This window comes from Enhydra lutris, unplaced genomic scaffold, assembly GCF_002288905.1.
Source record: "Enhydra lutris kenyoni isolate GAN:26980312 unplaced genomic scaffold, ASM228890v2 scaffoldscaffold10, whole genome shotgun sequence".
Classification (NCBI taxonomy): Eukaryota; Metazoa; Chordata; class Mammalia; order Carnivora; family Mustelidae; genus Enhydra; species Enhydra lutris.
Window position 1 is genome coordinate 38,333,791 of NW_019154094.1, and position 15,619 is coordinate 38,349,409.

Sequence of the window (15,619 nt, forward strand, 5' to 3'; positions counted from 1 at the left end):
GGATAAGATAATATATATTTTCTAAGATGTAAACATTTAAGTTACATTATATGTTGAATGTGTTCTTACATTATTACTGCTGGGATAGTTTTTGATCTTTTTTCTCTACAATAAGCTTCTTCCAAGCAAGAATGATGTCACATCTTTTTTGCATGCTTTACTGCGCCCAGGGTCAGTGTCTCCATGAAAGTACTACGTTCTCCATCAATGTCTCATGATTGCATTTTCATATTTCCACCTGGTAAGAAGGAGGGCATTCCCCAGAAGTGAGAGCTCTTGCCTTCAATCATGGTATTAGCTCAGTTTTGGATCAATCACTTATACTATTTTATTCTGGAGAAGTGGGGAAAAAATCCGTGAAGAGCAATAGAATTAGTAACTCCCAATTTCTGACCAAGAGGCTTAAATGAAATGAAGGTTTTTCAAAAAAGATTTTTTCATAAATCTCAGTTGGGTTTGCAGCAAGCTCAAACTGCTCAAGGATGAGAGTTGTGTGCATGCATCTAGCTTTGCACAGGGCTGAAGGCCCATGCATACTGCCTCCCCTATGTGTGTACTGTACCAGCAGAGGCAGCCTGCAGCTCCCACAGCTTTCTGCAGCAAGAAGAAAACATAATCAAACACAGCCAGATTCTAGAAATGAAGAAAGCTCACACTGATGGATGATTCTCTTTATTCTTCAGCATTGTTAATTTTGGCACAACTTCTAGCTAGAGAAGAATCACTTACTAAAAAGATATCTAATATCTATGTGGAAGCCAAAGGCTATAGTTAATGAATACTATGGAAAAAAACATTTCCTCAGATTTGAGAGCGCTTCTAGAGATCATGTTAGGGTAAAAATTCAATTGATTTAACTTCATGCATCAATAGGAGAACATAATTTAAAGGAGATTGTGGGTTTGTGCAGGGGCTGTAGAGATATTATTGCAAATAATGGTAAAATTCAGAGCATGTTTTCCTTGTTTATTTATCAAACATTTATTCAGCATTTACTATGAGTTAGGCCATTGCAAAGGCTCATAAAGTATTCTTTCTTTTATAGGAGCTTAGAATCTAGTGGATAGAAGTAAACTTCAGTATGTAGTATACTCTGCACATTGATTAGATCTGCAAAACTACCTCAGGCAGAAGTTTTTGCCTTTTTGAATCCATTTCATTCAAAGAGCACATGGTGGGATCTGAGAGATTTGTCTGTCCCGACATTGAACTCATTGTCTAATTTAGAGGCTTAATGTTTATTGAGTGTTTACTATGTATTGTGCATGTGTTTAATTCTGGATAAAACCTTTTGGATAGGACTTCATATGGCTTCAGACTGAAGCTTAGAACTAACTAAACTTAGAGCTAACTTAGAACTAACTATACTTAGAATTAACTAAAGGTTAGAAGTTTAAAGCCTTGCTTGAGTTTCATAGGAATTTAAAAGAAGGGCTGGGATTTGAACTCAGGCTGTGTGAATCCCAAACCAGTACTCTGAACCATTAATTTATTGCCTCTGTCCTTGAAGAGCCAAGCCTATACTCACAGAATGTGAAGGTTAAAGTGAAGGTCATTTAGGAGAGGTAGATGATACTAGGTACCAAGCTTTCTTAAATAATAAATATGTGAGACTATGGGATGTAAGAGAAACAGTGTTCCTTTATTGTACCCCTTTGTCTTTAATTCATAGTCCCCTAAATAAAGCCCCTGCAGGATCTGTGCCCTACCTCTCCATGAGGCATTGAAATTAGTTTGCTTTAATGACATTGCAGTGACTCAGGGAGGCAGAGATGGTATTTTCCCTGACTTCTTTGCATGGTGATTTGTAAGACAAACTATAAGTTTATTCACTCTGGCTTCAGTTGTTTTTCTTAAGTGGGTCCTCAATCCAGACTTCTAAACGTGCCACCAAACATCAAAAGTGTCTAGGTCCTAGATTCTTTGCTGCTGTAGAGTGAAAAGGATGCAGTCTGCCTACTACTCATCCATCCTCCCATGTCCGAGTCCATGATATATATCATTATCACTTTTGTGATTAGCATAAGAAAAGTAATTTTATTTTCTACCTCAAGAGTTTATTGAGGGCAGAATGTGTTGTGCTCAAGTCGGTCACCCTCTGTGCTAGTCATTCTCAACCTTTAGCCTGCCTCCAAATTACCTGCCGAATGTTATTACAGCAGATTCCAAGGCTCAACACCAGAGTATTCAACTCCTTATGTTTGACAGGGCCAAAGAATTTCTGTTTCTAACAAGTTATTGGGTGATGCTGATGCTACTGGGTCAAGTACCACACTTTAAGAACCACTGCTGTTTAATTGGTAATATCATGATTGAGATCATGGGCTTTGGAGCCAGTTTGCCTGCTCAAATGTCAGCCCAACCACTTAAGAGGTCTGTGGCTTTGGACAAATTATTAAACTTCAAGGTGCCTATAATCTCTCATATGTAAAATGTGGTAATAACAATACCTCCCCGTGGGCTTTTTGCAAAGATTAAGTGAGTATAAACATGTTAAGTGCTTAAAAGAGCCCTGGAACTTGGTGTTAGCCAATTATTATTTATTCATTGCATTTACTCAGCTCAGTGTTCTATACATGGCAGGTGCTCGAATGCTCAGTTTATTGGAATTCAGCATCCAGACCTATCTCACATGGGATTCCTTTAAGCATCAGGAGGCACCAGGATGTAAGAGGTTACAGCAGTTCACAGCTATTTTAGGAGGCCATTTTCAGTTGGAATATTTACTCATAGACTGTGTTACCCATTGCTTGAGTTTTTTCATTATCAAATTGATGAACAAAGAGGCAGACTTTTGCACAGATTGATGCTCACAACAAAAACACACATTTGTTAGAGGGAAGAAAGACTAAATCACTGCAACGTCTTCAGCACTGCCTCTTGGTAAAGGTAGAGCAGGATGCCTCTTTCCAGAAACTGCAAGAGCTTGGAAATAATTGTGTTGTCACCAGACCGTGGCCTGGTTTTATGACTGGCATTTCCCATGACAGTGATTGAAATCCGTCATCTCAATTATTTTGCTCTTTGTATTCTTCTTTCATGTGTTTACAGTTATGCATTGCCATGAAATTCCTTCACAGCCCCTCAGCTACAAATTGCATACAGCAGGTAGGGAAGGAGAGACTCAGGAATCTGGACCCCTGATGTAGAGGCTACAACTAAAGGGTTGACTATATGAGTCTAAAATGGGAGCACTCAAATTAACAAAGCTGTCTGTCCTCTGACTTGTGAGGTTATCTATATATCTATGTCTATATGAATAATAAATATATATATACACATATATAATGTAACTTTAGTTGTACATTTATCAAATTGTGTTTAATGAAAATAAGAAAATGCATAAAATGGGGAGTGATGAAAAATCCAGAATATGTAATTGTTATAGAGAGATACTGATCTACTATTGAAGTGGCATTTGAATTTTCCATTATAAATATCCAAGTCTGAACTTCATCTGAACTCATATCACATGGGGTTGCCTATTAAATAATGATAATGATTTCCACTTGTGACTTGTCATATATGTTCAGGTCTTCACGATCATTCTTTCTGATGACCAGCAAGACTTTTTTGCAGCCTGTTTTAGATGCAGTGTCTAGAATATAAGAAGCACTTGAATAAATGTCAACTCTTACAGACTATGGTCAGCCACTACAATGGGTAAAGATCAAACCAAATTTCAGATGCTTCCCATTTTTCATTCTTATAGCCATCAGAAGAAATTAAGACCCACAGGAGGCTGAGATAAGATGTGTATTTATGCACATAGAGTTGCAAAAACTAAATCAAGTTCAATTTGGAAGAAGATGTTCATCAAATTTAAGAATGCTGGTATATTTATATAAGGTACAGTTGCAGCTTTCAAGCACAATATAAAGATATTATGATTAGCAATACCATTACAAAGAAGTAATTATAAACCATGAATCAAACCATACCACTTTCCTTCATATATATTGACCACACACTATAAAAGCTACAAATTAATAGCCATTAATCTTGATATTTATGCACCTAGCATACATGTGACAAAGACTCTCATTATGTTTTATTTGAATTGGATGATGGTCAGCATAGCCGGGTGAGGACATGCTTATAATAAGGTTTTGTATCAGCTATGCTCTGTGTGCATGGAGATTTTAGTCATGTGAAACCACAGATTTCAGATTTTAACAACATATTTGTCTGCAAGTGGTGTATGTCATATCAACTCTGATGTGTCCCAGAATGACCTGTAGCAATTCTAATAGCCCACCTCAACTTTCTGAATGCTGGATTTGGTGAATTTCAGGAGCCATCAGAAGGTCTCCATATTTTTAGTCTGTGTGGAAAGTAGATGACATGACTTCTTTAGAACTAAGCCAAGTATTGAAATACTAATAAAAATTCCATGAATTTCATTGGGATTGCTTGTTTGATTTCTCCAGTGAATCATTTCCTTATGAGAAAAATCATATTCTGTGGGGATGCAAAGAGAACAATTACTCCCAGGAATGTCAAGTTGCAATAGTGATTGTGTGGAGGAAAAAGAAAGAAATGTAGTTTCATTTATTTTTCCTGTGGAAATGAGTAATTATAAGATTCATAATTCCCTTAGTCTCCTTACTCTCATTTTATTATCAAGTGAGTAGTAAGAGCACCCACTGGTAAATGCATCGCCTGTGAGCTAAAGGCAGGTACTGCTTCCCTTTATAAGATATCTTTCCCATTTTTGTGTGTGATTTCACCATGTAAGTCATACCCATTAAATCTAATCTGATACTTCTAGTAATATAGGAATTCTAGGTGAGCTCTGGCACCAAGAAAGACCATAAGTCTAAAACATGAAAGTTTAAACCTATGTGACAGCCCTTAACACCTGTTTTGTAACTTTTGACTTCGGCTCACAGCTAGTGAGATCTCATACTATGCCTAAACTCTCTAGAAGAAACCAGACACATAAAATGGTCAGACAGATGGGTTATGAAGGGAAAACACTGTATTAAAAATAAACAGGGCATCAATGCCCTTGAGGAACTTTCAGTGTTTTAAGTTCCCCCAAGTTTTCAATCAATCCAGGTTACTTAGTGAAATCGATAAAATGTCATTGCAGTTCCAAAAAAGCCTTCAAGTATGTTTAGAGAGAAGAATGGCTCTGAAATTTTAATGGAGTGCTCTTGCTAGAGTGCTATCACAACACACTTAAAAATATTTCAAGCCTGATCCTTACAATGCCTTTGAGTCTAAGACAACACACTGACACCTTTGACACACATTCCATTTTTTTGTGTAAATGGGTATTTGGACCTTACTGGACAGCAATAGATAACTCCTAAAGTGGATCCTTCCATTTTCTGAACTTTGCTTGGGTCACCTGCAACATTCGCGGGTATTCTGACAAGATATTTTTGAGAATGAGTCATTTTAATTTGGAAAATATTCTCTCAAGTGCTGCAAATTCAATTAGGAGTAAATATTTCTATCACAGAACCATCCAAACATCCCAACAGCCCATTTTGTTCAAGGGCTTCCACAAATCTACCTTTGACCAAACATGAACCAGACCTAAAGGAGTAAAAACAAAAACAAAAAGATACAATACTTCATTTTCTTGTCCCTGCCTCTCTTCAGAGTTTCTGTCTATCCCACTCTTTAAGGGTGTCCTAGGTTAGAGATGCTAATGAGTCCTATCCATCCCTTCTTCAACGCATGTAATTGGTTACGAAGTCTTCAAAGGGCTTCTTTGATATTGTCCTTTGGGTTGATTCTTTCCTTTCATTTCTTTCATCTTAATTCTGGCCTTATAGCTAATAGTTATTGTGGGTTTACATCGTGCTGAATATTTTCCATACACACTTGCATTTACTTCTTATAATAACCTGAGTGTCATTATTCTTGTTTTACAGAAGAGGAAACTGAGGCTGTGACTGATCAAGTGACCTCCTCATAAGGTCCCCTGCTAGTAAATTTGTATGATTCTTCTACATGGCACCCTGCGGTGCATGTCCTCAGCCCTCTAATCTAAACTTCATAGACTCATTCTTTTAAGCAGTGACTTTTGACAGCCTGGTTAATCTATTTGGTATTCTAGGCCATATTACCAGGAACTCCAATTTATATCTTGAGAGTTAGATCCCTACTTTTTGTTAATGTATATTCTTTACTCCAACTAGGTCATTCTCCTTACTGATATGTCCCAACCACACAGCTCTGACCCTATCTCTACACTCAACTTTAATTCACTTCTGTTTCCCCCAACACTGGTTCCTGGAATCTTCCTTATTCATTTATTCCCTCTATTCGTATGGTAGTGATAGCTTCTCTAGCAAATAGATTGCCAAATACATAAAGATACAACTATATTAGAATAATATATCCATGATCAGCAAGTGGCTCTTGTCCACACAGTGATTCATAGGCCCAGACACCTCTCAACCACCTGGCCCCTCCATTCCTCAAAAACTGGTCCTCCTGCCAGTAACATCAGCATTACCTGAAAGCTTGTTAGAGATGCAGATTAAAAGGCTGTATCCCAAAGGCGCTAAATCAGAAACCAAGGGGAAAAGGCCAAGAAATTTATATTTGCAAAAGCCCTCCATGTGGTTCTGATGTACACCAAGCCTGAGAATCACTATTTTACAGCCTCATAGTCACCTGCCCCCAGAATATGGAAATTCAGAGACTATGGACTAGATACACCTGCACCTTAAAAGCATTGTCCCAGAAGCAATGCACATCACTTCCATCCATGGTTTTTTTCCTAAGATTTTATGTATTTATTTGAAAGAGAGAGAGTGAACATGAGCATGGGAAAGGGCAGAGGGAGAAGGAGAAGCAGACTCCCTGCTGAGCAGGGAACCCATGTGGGGCTCGATGCCAGGACCTGGGGATCATGGCCAGAGCTGAGGGCAGACACATAACAACTGAGCCACCCAGACACCTCACTTCCATCCATATTTTATTGGTGAGTGCTAATTAAACAGCTCTACCTCCATGCAAGGGGGCCTGGGGTGTGACGTGTGGTATCTGCAGGCCTCTTCTCAGTAGTATATTACATAGACAGAGACAGATTGAATTCAGGTTCTGGTAAGAAACCATCTTCTCTCCCTGGTTTCCATATAGCATGCTTTAGAACACAGCCTGACAGGCTCTTTTTTTTTTTTTTTTAATTTTTTTTTTTAGATTTTATTTATTTATTTATTTGACAGAGAGAGAGAGAGAGAGAGAGATCACAAGTAGGCAGAGAGGCAGGCAGAGAGAGAGGAGGAAGCAGGCTCCCTGCTGAGCAGAGAGCCCGATGTGGGCCTCGATCCCAGGACCCTGAGATCATGACCTGAGCTGAAGACAGAGGCTTAACCCACTGAGCCACCAAGGCGCCCAGCCTGACAGGTTCTTAAAGTCTGTTTCAGTGGCTTGGTCAGTTTAGTTCCTCACAATGAATATTTTTATTCCTTTTCCTTCTTTATTAGACTTTGATTTTCTTCATCATTTTGCTTGGTTACAGCCTGACATAAATTTCTTTCTCCATTCATTAAGAGACCGGCCATTGCAAACTTGCATTTGCAGGTTGCTATAACATGTCAGCTTATTTCCTATTAGCATAAAGTGGCCCAGCTCATGGGCTTGTTGTGTAGAGCTCAGAACATAATGGCTAGCTATTCCTCAAGCACAGTATGAGCATTTTTATTTTTGAATTGGTCTTCTCCACATGTATTCTGCACTGATACTCATTGGCACTCAAGTCTTCAAGTTGTTCCCTGGACAGGAGGGGATATTTTTTTAACTCATGGTATCAAAGTAGGCGAACTAAAACTTTGCTGTCTGCCTCAGCTCTGTGCAACTTAAGAAGCCAAACTCATCGCCATGACTGGGCTCAACCCCTGGGAACATTCCATAGTTTAGGAAATGACGAAATCGTTATGAAACCAGATATTTTATTTATTACCTAATATAAAACAACTTTCCATTTTCCCTATAACAAGATTCTAAAAGGTTATTTTTGGCCTGCTAAGGATGTAGCTTAAATAACCAAGCATCTATTTATACACTATTTATAAATAACCAAATATCTGTATACTTTCTGCACTTTAATCAAATATCTATTAATCTATGGATTTTATATGCACATTTTTAATTCACATGAAGAATAACATACTCGTTTAGAATTATTCTTTTTCTTTTCACAAAATAATTAATCTCAAGTGTTTCATAAGCATGTTTAAGCTCAATTCCTTTGTCTTCTTAGAGCTACTTTTTGAATCATTTTGTAGTTTTCCTGAGCATATCATCTTGACTTTCTCTTACATTTTTTGAAATACAGTCTTTGTTCCATGTAGATATGGGGCCATAGTACAGTAAGTGCTTAATCACAAAACATAAAAACAATGCCATTTCATATCGTTTAAAGTTTCCTTCATTCCTTAGTGTTCACAGTGTTCTTCTCCAATATAGTCATGTACATACTGCTTTCTAAAATGACTTAGAAAAGGTTATTTTTAAGGTTGCTAATCCTTGCCCTTTTAGCTTATTCCACTGAGAGTAATTCATAGCTATGTGCTACACTTACTTTTGTCTCTTTTTTTTTTTTTTTTAGTGGAACTTTGTAATGCCCTAAACTAGCATAGGTTGAGGTTGTTACAGGTTAGGGTCTTTTCTCATGGTGTCCTGACATTCCAAACAGAGTAAACCAGAGAATGCTCAGTTGTATGAATGATTTTATATGAATTCAATTATAAGCAAATTCCCTTTGGTGTGACATAAAAGGAAAAGACAATATATGATCATATGATAAAGTTCGAGGGGAAATCTGTAACACCTGTAGGACCTCAGATTAAATTCTCATCAGTGAGACACATGACCTCGTTTATTCTTATACCAACCCTGTGTGGTGGGGTTTTGTCTTCCTGTTTGTCATAAGGATGGAGAAACTCTTGAGATTTAAGTGATTTTCATAGACTTCCCAATCAGTGAAGGATGAAACCAGGATTCAAACCCAGGTTGGTCTCACTGTATAGCCGAGGATACTACTTATCCCTTCTTCTCCTAGGAAGGAGATCTTAATGCAAGGAGGCTCCTTTCCATCAGAGGAAAGTGATTTCCCTCGATTGCCGTTGCATATCAGACACTTCTGTTCTGTTCAGACACACTATTCATCTAGTGTCCCAGAAAACTAAAAAAATCATATAGGAACTTCATGTTATCCTCTCACCATCTTCAGGTCCTTTTTCCCCACCATCCAATTGGAGCCAGCCCCCCTCCATCATCATAAGAACAGCACCTTTATAATCTTGAAACTCCACTGAAGCCGTGGTTCATTGCTACTGAACTGTCCAAACAGGTGAAAATAAACAAAGAATTTTACTTTTTTACACATATCCTTAAGGATACACAAGAAAACGCAATGCAGTTCACGGAGCTTTGTGGCATTACTCTCCTTCCATTCTTGCCACTTTTCTCTCACAAGAAACTCTTCAGTACTGAATTACAAAAAACTTCTTCAGGATCATCCTTGCCATAAGATTTTCATTTCTCTTCTTACCTTCTTTTCCACCTGAATTCTCCAGGTTGTAGTTCCCGAAAACATGTTTCCTTTTGCAGGTGCTATACAAATATTGAGACAATATTTAAAACCAGAGATTTCCCATAACATCTCTATCTCTGGCATCCTTTAAAATAAAATCAGAATGTTGTATTGCACTGCCTCTTTTCTTGGCAGGTGATAGTCACAGCTGAAGAGCTTTCTGCAGCAGAGAATGCCATCTTTGGTAAGGACATACGTCCTTCTCATGTACCCCATGTATCACTGTCCCTGCTCTCACTGGTCTTTCTGATGTTCAACCTGACTGATTACCATGTATCCTAGCTTTTATACTCTGTGCTTCCTCATAATAAGGTAGTTTTTCTTTGTCTTCATCTCTTTATCAAAAGTGGGGCATTGAAATGCTGGCCAGGAGGATTGCAGTTAATAAGAAAATTAGTTATTTGTGGCTATGAAAAAAATACTGCTTCCAACCCAATAAACCAGTACTTGCACAGCTTAACTCATGTCAGTTATCTGTCTGGCCCCTGTAGGCATGTGAAATGTTAACCTCAGTATAGATCCCTTAATGTTGTGCTCCATCGCTGTCTTCTTCTGTTCCATTTCTCCTCTAACTTAGTCTAAGATTTCACATTACAGGCAACTCTCCTGAGAGTCCTGGAAGTTGAAAATCAGATTCACAATTTAGGGATGATATTTGGAGAGCTGGGGGACGGAGTTAGATCTATAAAACATCCAGGAATAAAAAGAAGAGATATTTCATATGTGGAGATTATTATTCTGGAGTCCAAGTGATGGTCAGGCAAGAAAGGACAGACATCAGCTTATTACCAGAAATCTAGTTAATTAAGGGTGCCTGGGTGGCTCAGTGGGTTAAAGCCTCTGCCTTCGGCTCAGGTCATGATCCCAGCATTCTGGGATCGAGCCCCGCATTGGGCTCTCTGCTCGGCGGGGAGCCTGCTTCCTCCTCTCTCTCTGCCTGCCTCTCTGCCTACTTGTGATCGCTCTGTCAAATAAATAAATAAAATCTTAAAAAAAAAAAAATCTAGTTAATTAGGTCCACAAGCGAGAATACATTAATCAAGTCCCAGGAGGTCACCACCCAGTCATTCAGTTAACAATAAACATTCTTAAAAGTTGAAGGAATTTGGGGCACCTGGGTGACTCCGTTGGTTTAGTGTCCACCTCCTGTTTTCAGCTCATGTCGTGATCTTGGGGTCCTGAGATCGAGCCCCACATCGGGCTCTGCTCAGCGTGGAATCTGCTTGTCCCTCTCCCTCTGCTCTTCCTCCTCCCCCCAACTCACTCGCTCTCTCTCTCTCTTGAATGAATAAATAAAATCTTTTTAAAAAGTTGAAGGAATTCAATGACCATATGGACCAGAGTTTTGATATTTTTCATAGAGCACTATTCTTAAAGATCTCTGTACTGAAAGGATCCTGTGGGCAAATATATTGGAAAATATAGTTTACTATTTTTTTTTATTCCTGGAAGATTCAAAGTATATTTCAATTCTATAAAGGCTCTGAGAGGTCCTGCAATAAAGAAACCAATTTAACTAGAACATACTCCTTCCAAAATTTATTTCTCCATGGCACTCTTCTTGCAAGTAATAATTTTAAACTTCTTGTAGGATTAAAGTTCGACCTAATGCCTTTTGTGATAAGCATTATTGAATACAGATTATTTTTATAGGTGATTGCCCCTTTTTATCATTTCTTTTTGTTTATGAGCCTGCCCCTCACTATACTGCATACGTACTTTATAAACTTGAACTCAGAGAATTTCCTTAGGTCTGTATATTTTATTTCAAAATGACTTTGCCTTTACCATTTTACAGGATGTGTGTGTGTGTGTGTGTGTGTGTGTGTGTGTGTGTGTGTGTGTTTTGAGGTTTTTACTCAAAATTTTCTTTTAATAGACGCTAAAAAATAACAAGCATATCCCTTTGAATGTCTCCATCCAAGAAATGTATTTTCTATTCTCTGACTTTCTTTTTTTTAGCACAATTTCTTTTAGTTGACTTGTATCTTTATAAATGAGTTCAGCACATGGCACATGATAGCTGTGAAGAAAATATTTGTGGAACTATACTGAGCTGAATATAAACTTCATGCTAAGTAAGGCATTTACTCTGTAATTCCTGTTATTTTCCCATTATTTATCATTTCTTCCCTCTTTTAGAATTCAATCTCAAACAGGATTGTCCTCAAGGTTTCTTCTGATCTCTGAGAAGTGAATTAGTCAGCCAGACAAGTAAGATCTTTATTAGTTGCTGAGATTTTTAGCAGACATAATTTGCCAGTAAAAACCTGGCTGTTGATAGAGAACTGTTTTACAATGATTGATATTTTTCTTTGATGTTGGTGAAAACTTGTTTTTATCCTGAAATTTCAATTTTGTAATGTTGGCAAGCATGAAGATGCCTTTATATTTGTTTGTGTGTGTGTGTGTGTGTGTGCGTGTGTATGTGTGCATGCGTGCGCACATGTACCTACTTGTATAAAGAGAATAAATGAATGAATGAATATATCTTTGGATCGACCTGCATGTGTTTATTCATAAACCATTTTTATCTGAGAAGAAAGTGACATCAGCAAACATTCAAAAAATAAAGCCTAGAGTTTACATTTTTAAAAATCTGTATGCATTTAGATTATTTGGAACAAAAGGCAATTAAAATTAATTAAAAAGTTATAAAAATGTACAAGTATACTCTTTGGGGAAATAAAACTTGACAAAGTATGTATTTGTTAAATTACACTTTAATACATCAGGTAACAACTATTTGGGATCATCATAAAAATTATAATTATGTAAATGTTTCCAAAGTTCTACAAAGCCATATTTTTTGTCATACTGAATATTTTCCTAATATTGCTTGCTCCCTGATATCTCTATTATTCAGTTCTTTTGCTTAGCTCAACTATAGGAATTCTAATCCATCTGTGTCAAATAATATTGTAACCAAACAAATGGGCCTTGCTAAACTATTTGTCTGCATCAATGAAGGCTGTTTTTACCAATCTGTGAAGTTTCCTGGTGGGCCAAAATGTCATGTGATGTCATGATGATTAGGATAGCTAGAAGTATGTAGGCCGATTAAGAGTAGATAATCATCAAAACATAATAAATAAAATTCCTGTATAACATGCTGGGTTGAACTAATATCACTAAGTCTCCAAAGATTTTCTTTACTTTTCTTTTTAATTTTCATTTCTCAGAAGCCCCTATATTTTAAAAGGTCAGACATTCTCTGCAGTCATGTTGCAAGACAATTCCATCCTGAGCATATTTTTTGAGAAGTTCTGAAAATATATCTAACATGTGGTCTTTGTCATAGTGTCTAACCCCAAAATTCTATTCTAAAAACAAACAAACAAACAAACAAAAACTCTTTTGATGATTTCAGTGATAAGTTAGAATTCCCAAGTGCCATGGTATAACTAGTGTTACTATTTATTTATGTGTTTGCTTAGCCACTTGTTTTATTTTATTTATTATCTACCTTTGACCCAAGCAGAAATTTGGTATTCTAAATAGCCACTTCAGACTTATAAATAATAAGTATATGCTTTTTCTGTTTAATATTTTTTTTTTTGAAAATAGCTTTTAGAATTCATCAGGCTGCCTCTACTCTGTGCATTTTTGTTATCCTGAATTCTGAACACCAGCCAACTAAAAACTCTCCAAGTCTAGATCCAAAGTCACTCAAGGTCATCCTTGTTTTATTTGTTAACCATATGTTATTGCAGGCTTGTTTCTCTTGACCCCAATTGTCTGGCTATTTCCTGTGCATGATTTCATTTCTGTTCTTTGTACTTGACATGACTATTTAGTTTTCTGGCTTTCTAAAGTATTCTGGCTAAGACTCGCATCTCTGAGTTTATGTGTGTCTGTGTATGCGTGTGTGTATGTGTGTGTGTGTGCGCGCACACGTGTGTTTATGGTTCAGATCATACCCTATAGGCTACCTTGTCCTCTTTCTGGAAGTTAAGAAACCATTCAAGCACAACTGTATTATTCAGGTGGCTCTTCAGTTGCAAACAACAGAAACTAGTGCATACAAGTACATGATATTTTTTTTAAGATCTTATTTATTTTATGAGAGAGAGAAAGTAGGGGGAGGACCAGAGGGACAGGGGCCAGCACACTCTGTGTTGAACACAGAGCCTGACATGGCGCCTGATCTCAGGACTCTGAGATCATTACCTGAGCTGAAACCAAGAGTCAGACACTTACTGAGCCACCCAGATGCTCCTAATACATAATTTAAGAAAAATGTATATTGAAAATGTATGGCTTATAGAAATGGGGAGGAAAAAAACCCAAAAGGACAGGAAGTAGGACAGCTCAGAAGATTTAGGAGCCTATGGATATTTTCTTCTGGCCACTCAATACATACTTGGCCCCAAATGAGTTCTCAAAAACTTATGTTGAAGGGAGGAGAAAAGATTGGATAAATATTGCTTATAGAGAACTCTAGGAGTCCAGAATTAATTCAAGATTGGTAACTATAGAATGGAGGATCACTAGGGAAGATTTCTGGTGATTTTAAGGGTTATCACACATCAATAAATTTTGACAAGTAGGTTATTCAAATCCTAAGTTTCAACTTTGATGGTAGAGTCATATTGCAGTGCTTTTGTATGTCATTATGATCTGGGAGATGAAAGGGTACAACTAGAAATGGAGAGTTATATCATGTCATTGTATTTGAAATACTTTTTTAAAAATGATCATTTTTTTCAAGTCATTTGTAACAGTATGATTAAGGTGCACTGGGACGTAGTCGAATGAAATTTGAAGCTGTGTATTATTAGCACTCAAGTGGGAAGCAAGAAGCAAAATAATAATAATTATTTTGGACATTTTAAAAACATAGCATAGCAGGTTCCCATAATCAAAGATACATCCTAATTTTAAAAAGCCTATTGTCAGATACTAAAGAAGTTTATATATACATATGGGATCAAAAACCAAAATGGAGTAAAATGACCATGCTTGAGAATAATTGTTCTTTGTTTATTATTTCAGCAGAATTCGAAAGTGGTATTGACATAAGATACACAATTTTTAAGAAACATTGGGAGAATATTTCTTTTTTCACAGCCAATTATTGTAATATAATTCCTATGTGAACTCTCCCATATGTTGCTATGCATGTGGTCCAATTAACAGATATTGGCAATATCCACAACTGCTAGTCTATCATACAGTTGTTATACTCATTTAAATATAATTAATGTCTGTTTATTTAGAAACCTCTTTGTAAGTAACATGCATAACAGCCCTAAACCTATATGTCCAAGTTTATGGGTAGTATAATAAAAAGGTGTTTGTTCAAATATCAATTCTACTGCTTTTTACTTGTCAGGCCACATTATTCCAAGCTCCAGTTTCTTATATCTGAAAATAGCGGCAGTAATATAATATATCTCACAGGGTCACTGTGATAGTTAAATGACACTGTACACAAAGTAGAAAAAGCCATGTTTGCTCTGTTAGCATAATTCCATGACTTGTCCAACACTAAGGACTCCAAAAAAAACAGAAGTCAAGATAAATAAAGATAGGGAAAATCCACTTTATCTAATACTTGGGCCAGTATGACCAAAGGAGCAAGGTATGCAGCATAATGAACATTATTTAATAACCCAAGCTATGAGAGACTTTGGGAAACACAACCACCCTCTAGACCTTCTCCTCGTCTCATGTATAATTTTCCCCATAATCCACTAACCAGAACATCAGTTGCATCTCATAATACTCACTTACAAAACCTATTTTTTCTCTACATAAGACTAACAGAAGGTGTATAATACACATCTTTTCCCCTCTATATCCGTTTCCTAGTAATGGTGCCTCTATTTGTCTCTGGAGAATCATTCCCCATTAAGAACCAATAGTGTGAAATCATGTCTAACAATGTACCTCTGTATTTTTATATTTAAACATATGGTAAAATCCTACATGGTTTTAAATTTTACATGTATTCTTTTAAATGTCATATGTCACATCTATATTTTTTGTCTCAGTCAGTATTATTTGTCAGGGATACATTATGTTTCAGAGATTTAATTTATCTTAATTCATTTA

General features: G+C 36.9%; 1 protein-coding gene across 1 annotated transcript in view; it reads left to right on the forward strand.

The window, feature by feature from the left end:
* Positions 1 to 15,619, forward strand: part of LOC111144132 (glutamate metabotropic receptor 7) — a 914,585-nt gene that overhangs the window by 480,711 nt on the left and 418,255 nt on the right. The window lies entirely within an intron of this gene.